The sequence below is a fragment of the Salvia splendens genome, chromosome 12 (genome assembly GCF_004379255.2).
Source record: "Salvia splendens isolate huo1 chromosome 12, SspV2, whole genome shotgun sequence".
Classification (NCBI taxonomy): Eukaryota; Viridiplantae; Streptophyta; class Magnoliopsida; order Lamiales; family Lamiaceae; genus Salvia; species Salvia splendens.
This window is the reverse complement of record NC_056043.1, coordinates 24,642,202-24,650,252: the sequence shown is the minus strand read 5'-3', so window position 1 is coordinate 24,650,252 and position 8,051 is coordinate 24,642,202.

The following is an 8,051-nucleotide window of genomic DNA, read 5'->3' as shown; positions in this document are numbered from 1 at the left end:
AGGTTCTACGAAGGGATGGATGCAAAAAGCAAGGACCTAGTAAACTCATCAAGCGGAGGAAGTTTCTACAAACTCAAGTTGAGTAAGGCCAAGATTGTCATGGAAAGGATTCTAAACGCAAAAGGAGAGTACGATGATACATCGATCACCCCATTGCAAGAGAAAGTAAAGAGTACTCCCATAGAAGACAATGACAATCTGTTGAAGAGTCGGATTGACAAGCTAGAGGAAACACTCCACTCAATGATTGAGTCAAGAAAACCTCAAGTCTTTCCAATCCAAACCCATTTCCAGACTGATCAAGTGAGTCGTTGCCAGAATACATGGGAGATATGGAGTTCAAATAGAAGTTGGAACCCTGGAGGTCAAGAAGAGGTGAACCAACATTGTAGAGAATGGAGCTGGTCAGAAGAGTACTCACCTTTCCCATACCATTCAGAGCAATATCCGACTTCCACCTAAATGCCCACTTGGCAAATGAGGTATCCAGACTACCAACCTCACCCTGAATTTCAAAGCTATTAGTGCAGCCCATCGACATACCAAACTAACTATTTCAGCCGTTACCCTTCATTTCCAAGTTATCCTTACCAGACCTGTCTTCCCGAAGCAGAGGCTCACCTTCCGACATGGCCGAATGAGGATTGGCAAACTCGAGATCCTCATTATTACCAAAACCAAACTTGTCCTGATCAACATCAATACCAACCTCAGCCTCAATAGAGTTTTGAACCGCCCGTGGATGAGAATCATTATGCAAATTCCACAGAGGGGGAGATTGAGGGATTGATCGTATCTCAGTAGAACATGAGGTGCTGCCTGAAATCAAATGATGAACTGACAGTGGAAATGCAGCACGCTCATGATGAGCAGAAATCCAGCATGAATGAAATGATAAAGCAGGTCGCTCTATTAACTAAGATGATGAAGGGGATACAAGAGGACAGAGCAAGGTCTGAGGTGAATGAGAAGAGGGGAGATGAAAAGGTGTAAATGAAACTGAGGAAAAGGGGCTACCAAATGCTGAACAAAAGTCGGAGAAATCACTGGAGAGGCAAGAAGAGATAGAAGCTGTTGGAGTGGAACCAGTGGAAGAAGGGTCTACCTCCGTACTTCTTGAGGACGAAGTGTCACAGAGCATTCCAGAGGAACCAAAGGATGAACCTCAAGGGACAGAAGGAGAAATCATCAAGCGTTGTGAGGGACTAGACGCTGCGATGTTCTATCTCCAGACACAAACGGTGCATGCATTCGATGAGAATGTGGGAAAATCCACATCTAGAGAAGAAGGATAGACTGCATAGGCGGAGAGACCACCTCCAACGATTTACAAGTCCGAAGGATGCTACGAAGAAAGAGAACAAGAGCTGAAGGAAGGGAGGCCGAGAAAAAATGCTGTCAGGCTTACCTACTGGGTACAACTGGAACCATGACGTGAGCCACTTAGAATGGAAAAACATCCCGACCCTGGATTACGTCCCAAGGAAAATAAGAAGGTTCAGGGGACGTACAAGAATCACAAGAAAAAGCGGACAGGCACGTTGGTGATAAGTCCTCAGAAAAATCGGTGGATAAAAAGAAGAAGAGTTAATTCAGAATCCCCAGTTGATGATCAATCCAATAATGGTTTCCCGACTTCTAAGCTGATCAAGTTGGAAAAGAGCTCCAATCCACTTGATCCAGTTAACTGTATAAAAGGGCAACGGGAACCAGAGGATGGATGACTACGAGGAGGAAAGGAAACTGCCAAACCAAGAGCACAGTGGAGCAGAAATGATCAAATGGGCAGAAAGTACTACTCATCATGTTTTGGTGGGAATCAAAGCAAGTCAAATTAAGAAGAGCAAGTGCAAACTTGCAACTCAATTGATCCACCACATCCTAGGAGCTACCAAGTTTCAGGGAGTATCCTACTTTATAACTTTCTCTTTGTTAATCCACATAAAAATGATAATGGTAAATAAATCGGCACATGTGTAGCCAGAGAAATCTCACTATGCATACTTAGCCTAATTAAGTAAATAAGTGATCGTTGGACGATTCTCGGGGGTTCACTTATTCAGCTCAATTCACATACATGAAAACTTGATCAAGTGAATTCCGAGAATTACCCACGACTTGGAATAAATGTTTTTATTTTTAATTCTTGTTTTAAGAAAATTGCAAAATAATTTTATTTTAGAAAATAGCAAAAATATTTTTAAATTTTTGGACGTATCTGGATGGAATTTAAAAAGGAATATTATAAATTCTCAAAATTTGAATTTTGGCGCAGGAAGGCGAGTAGTCGATGATGTCACGGAAGTCGTTTCACCTTTCTCTCCCTAAATATACCTCTCTCAACTCTTCATTTTCAAGCAAAACACACTTGATAGTCGATTTCTAAAACCCTTGAGCCCTAATCTCATTCCCTCGAACCTCTGCAAACTATTTTCTTAGCCAGAAATGGACAACCCCTCTAAATCTGGTCAGCCACAGAAACCTTCCACCGGACGCCGAGTTCGGTTGATTCCCGCAACTCCCAGACCAAAGGGCACAACGCTTCCAACCGTACAACCTGTGGCAATCCCGAATGTGGGTACATCTCAGCCACCAGAGACATCTGCCGGCAACTTGTACTCAGATATCATCAAAGAGGCAATGGCCAAACTAAAGCGTTATGGAATCAATGCGGAAGAGACAAGCTCTAGTGAAAGTTCAAGCGAAGTTGCAACCCAATCGGGCACCAAGACTAGCTCGACATCATCGTCCTCACTCAGATTCAGCACGGTCAGGGGAAGAAAAGAACCGGTCGGACGTTTGAAGAAATCGCTTCTGAGGTGATTATGGAGATGCCCGAAATTGAAGAGAGGGAGGAAAGAAAATCAAAAGACACGCAAGGAGCTGGGGAACCGCTGCAAATTCCTACAGAGGCTGCCAACAGGGAACCCCAAGGCCAAGAGAATCCCATTAGAGAGATTTACGACCTGATGGGGACGGATGAAGAGGAGGCAGTCGCATCAGATGACTGGAGAAGTCAGATGGAGGACACGCTGAACTTGTTAATAGCAGAGAATGCGGAACAAAACGCAATGCTGAAGGCTCAAATGGAGTAAATGACCAAAATGGTCAACCTGGTGGACAGAGTAATCTTCTGGATGGACAGGGAGACTCAATGCTCCAACCAATCCTCACCGGCGGTCTCAGCATCAGGACGGAATGAACCTCGGCAGAATGTTTCAGACACTGACCTTGCGGGAACCTCGAGGAAAAGGAAACCAACCACCACCAGCCAGCCAGCCACCCTCTACAGCTCTCGCCTCATCTGCGGCCAAGAGAACTAGGCACTCTGGCACGGGAGCCAGAAAATGAACTAAACTAGCAGAACCAAGTAAATTTTAATTTCTGGTTCATATTTACTAATTGTCAGGTTAAGCATGCTTTGCATGTATATATGCTGGTTCACGATTTTTGTGTGAACGATGGTGGCCTATGCTTCATGTGATAAATTCTGACTACACTCCTACCATATGTTTATTTGTTTGCTGTTTGTAAGAAGTTTGTCTGTTCTCCGTGTTAATATGTTTGTGTAAGCCTTGTGTTCTTCCCACACTTAGACCATTGCATGGTCTAAGTGTGAGAAGTTTTTGTTAAAAGTATGTTTTGTGTAGTTTTGGTCTTATGTCTGTTCTTCTCACTCTTAGCCCACTTCTTGGTCTAAGTGTGAGAAGTTTCTCTTTTTTTTTTGTTTTAGTTGTTAGTGTTTCAAGTAGATTTGTTTTTATCTTCTCCCACTTAGCCCACTGCTTGGTCTAAGTGTGAGAAGTTTGTTTCTCTGCTTTTGACACTAACAATCATGTTTTCCACTTCATCAAGTCACTTGAGGACAATCTGTAATGAAGTGGGAGGGGGAAACAGTGGTGTAGTGTAGTTAGTGTCAAAATTGTGTGTTGTTTAGCTAGGAATCTTCTGTTAGTTATTTTTTTTATCTTTTATGTTTTTAGATATGAACTGGTTTAAGAAAATAAAGACAAGATTCCCTTAGTAAGAGTGATTGAAGAAAGGATGCATGTTGATTTGTGAGATTTACATATTTAATAAACCAAAATTTGCTTGGAGGATGTAAGAAATATAGAAGTAGCTTTAATCCTATCCCTCTGTGAAGCCCTCTAAAATGTGAGTTAGAAACCAGAGTAGAACACTTTCTACTAAAATAAAATAATAGAGAGGCTGCCATTGATGCTTAGAGGGAAATAACATAGGCTAGCGAGGACTAAAGGCAATAGGAATAACCAGTTGAGCTTAATTCTTTCAAACCAGATGAACCTGCCTCATGGTAAGGGCATCCCCTAGTAACACACCTTGAGGCTGAATTGCAATTATCCCTTCTTTTGAAAACCCCAAGTTTTCATGTCATGTGAACAGGGGGATATGGTGGAGCAACTCACCATTCGGGGTAAGAATAGGAGAAAGGTTGAGAAACAGAGGAATATGAAGCAAAAAGTTAGAGAGAAAACGGACAGGAAGATTGCATAACCTGACTCACAAAAAAATAGAAATAGGAGGGCAGGAAATGATGTAACCTGACCCTAAGAAAAAGATAGATAAATAAGGCCAAGATGGCCAGGGGTATCTCCAAGGTTAAAAATCTTAAAATTGTACATAGGGAGGTTGCTCTAGTTTTGTCCCTAAGTTCACATGTCCTTCATTCCTCTTTATACATTATGAACTTAGAACCCATATGACCCTCACCTCTATACACTACAACCCTTACCTCATTACAACCTAAATAAAGACTTTAAGGAGTTAGCTTCTGTCAACAAAACTCTAGCATCAATGGTATGGCAAAATGATTGAGAGAATGGTCCTAACAATTCTGGTGAGGATTGAATGCCTGAGTGAATCCAACAGTTGGAAAGATAGAAGCTATCTTGACGAACGAACAAGCATGATTAGGTAGAAGAGGGGAGGGAAAGGAATCTGAGACTGTAGACGATTGGATTGACCTTAAGTTTGTGGGGACGATTGCCAAACAACATAAACCAGTTCTGTCTTTTCTTTTTACTTGTCAATGTGTTTAAGTTTACTTATGTGTTTTTTCCTTTCTAGGTCTTTTACATATTTGCGTTTGTTTTATATTTTTGAATAAAAACCATGCTTTGAAACTTGCCTCTTTTCTTTTTTTTCTTTCATACTTGAGGACAAATATGGGTTAAATGTGAGCAGTTTGATGAGGCTCGTTTCACGCATGTGTTCTATCATAAAACTACATCAAATTCTGTAAACTAACATCCAATTTTGAGCCAAGTGTGTGTGAAAATCCACCATATTCAGTAAATGAACAGATCAGTTAGGCGGATGAACGGGTCAAAGAATAAAGCTAAAAACTGCAGCGCTGAGTTGATCAAGTCATAATTAAATGGAGCGAGCAGGAGTTTTCGCATGGAAGATAGAGCTAAAAGACCACACCACAAAGTGAAGGGCATGAATGACATTTCTGAGAGGACGGTACCCTAGGGATCAGAGCCCTACGTGTAACACCCCTTACCGGGTAGGTAAACCCACCGAATAAGTGATGTTACGTTTCAGTATCAAAAACCCATGCTGAAGTTTTCCTTTTTCTTTTTAGCTTAAAAGAATAATTAAAATATATTACATTTAAAAAAAACTTAATATTTATCCAGTGGAAGATTAAAGATTTAACTAATACACAACATGACACGACCACTAAACCAAGCTGACCACCAGTGACCCGTCAAAGATGTGCAAAGCTGCTCAACACCACTGACAGAATATCAAATCTAACCTGCAGGGGGAAAAAAGGAGGAGGAGTGAGATCGAAAGCCCAGTAGCAATATCCAAACCACAGAATCCAACCCTCTCAGCTATGACAATAGTAACTATAATAACTATATTATTTCATTTTTAATCTTTTGCTTGTTTTTATTTCAGTTTCACAGATTTCCAAAATTTCTTACAATCTCATTATATCAAACTTATCTGTACTTTCGTCATACAACTTTTCCATATTTCTTACTTATGTCTCTTCAGATATTTCATTCTTAATATTATTTCCTTATTATCTTGATTTATTATTACAATATATATATATATATAGGGGTGTGATAAAATACAAACTCTCTAAAATACAAACTATGCAAACTTTAATCATACTCACTTAATACAATTAATCAACGGTTAATATAAGAGATTTTCTAATGTCAACATTTTGACATCGAAAAATCAGAATTTGGACACCCCCGTCGACAGAATTTGTACACTCCGTACATCCCCCGGTGACATAATTTGTACATTCTGTTGACATCGACCCCCGGTGACAGAATTTGTACAGTCCGTTGACAGAATTTGTACACTCCGGTGACAGAATTTGTACACTCCGGCGACATAGTTTGTATAGTTTGTATTTTAGAGAGTTTGTATTTGATCACACCTATATATATATATATATATATATATATATATATATATATATATATAGGGGAGCGTTATTCTCCTTTTCACATCTTAGATCCTTTTTCCTTCTTAATATCACGCGTTAGATCTAAGGCATCAACGGATCAGATTGATTCTATAAAACTGGTTCCGTGTTGCATTATAGAAGGTGGTTGTATGCATTACAGGGTTATTATTGACATTGGACGGAAAAGTAACTGCCACATTTTGGTATCTGCGAATAATGCACCACATGGTCACGAGTAATGCATATAATTGACTATATAATGCACAATATGTGAACTGCAATGCATACGAATAAGATGTACCATGTTATGATGTTTGGACACACGTTTCTTGTTTCCCCTAAGGGTTTAATAAGCTTAGGGGCTAGGGTATAGTACGTAGACACGTATGTAATCTTCACATGGTAACGAGTAATGGATATAATTGACTATATAATGCACAATTTGTGAACTGCAATGCATACGAACAAGATGTGCTGTGTTATGATGTTTGACACACGTTTCTTGTTTCCCCTAAGGGTTTAATAAGCTTAGGGGCTAGGGTATAGTACGTACGCATTAATAACAAATTATAAAATGATACGAATAATTCACCAAATTGTCACGAGTAATGGATGTTAGTAATGTCTACGTACTATACCCTAGCCCATAAGCTTATTAAACCCTTAGGGGAAACAAGAAACGTGTGTCAAACATCATAACATGGTACATCTTATTCGTATGCATTGCAGTTCACATATTGTGCATTATATAGTTAATAACATCCATTACTCGTGACAATTTGGTGAATTATTCGTATCGTTTTATAATTTGTTATTAATGCGTACGTACTATACCCTAGCCCCTAAGCTTATTAAACCCTTAGGGGAAACAAGAAACGTGTGTCAAACATCATAACACAGCACATCTTGTTCGTATGCATTGCAGTTCACAAATTGTGCATTATATAGTCAATTATATCCATTACTCGTTACCATGTGAAGATTACATACATGTCTACGTACTATACCCTAGCCCATAAGCTTATTAAACCCTTAGGGGAAACAAGAAACGTGTGTCAAACATCATAACACAGCACATCTTGTTCGTATGCATTGCAGTTCACATATTGTGCATTATATAGGCAATTATATGCATTACTCGTGACCATGTGGTGCATTATTCGTAGCGGTTTCCAGCCATTATTAGATTACTATTGTACCCTCATAATGCACAAAATAGGATAAATAATGCAACACGGGATTAATTACCCAATGTTGATCTTGACCCTCCATTTCTCTAATCTAATGGCTGATATTAAGAAGGAAAAAGGAGGAAATATAGGAAAAGGAAATGAATACATCCCTATATATATATATATATATATATATATATATATATTCCAAATTCTCATAATTTCTACGCCAGAGCATACTTGTTCAGATACCCACACATATTCATCATATCTTTCTTGTCATATGTCTTATGGTCTCTGGATAACATACTCACTTATTTCTTCCTACACTACAGCATTTTCATTGTATCTTATAGTTCTGGTTTTTCTCAAGATTTCGCATATCATCATATATCATTTTTCACAAATCACATATCACA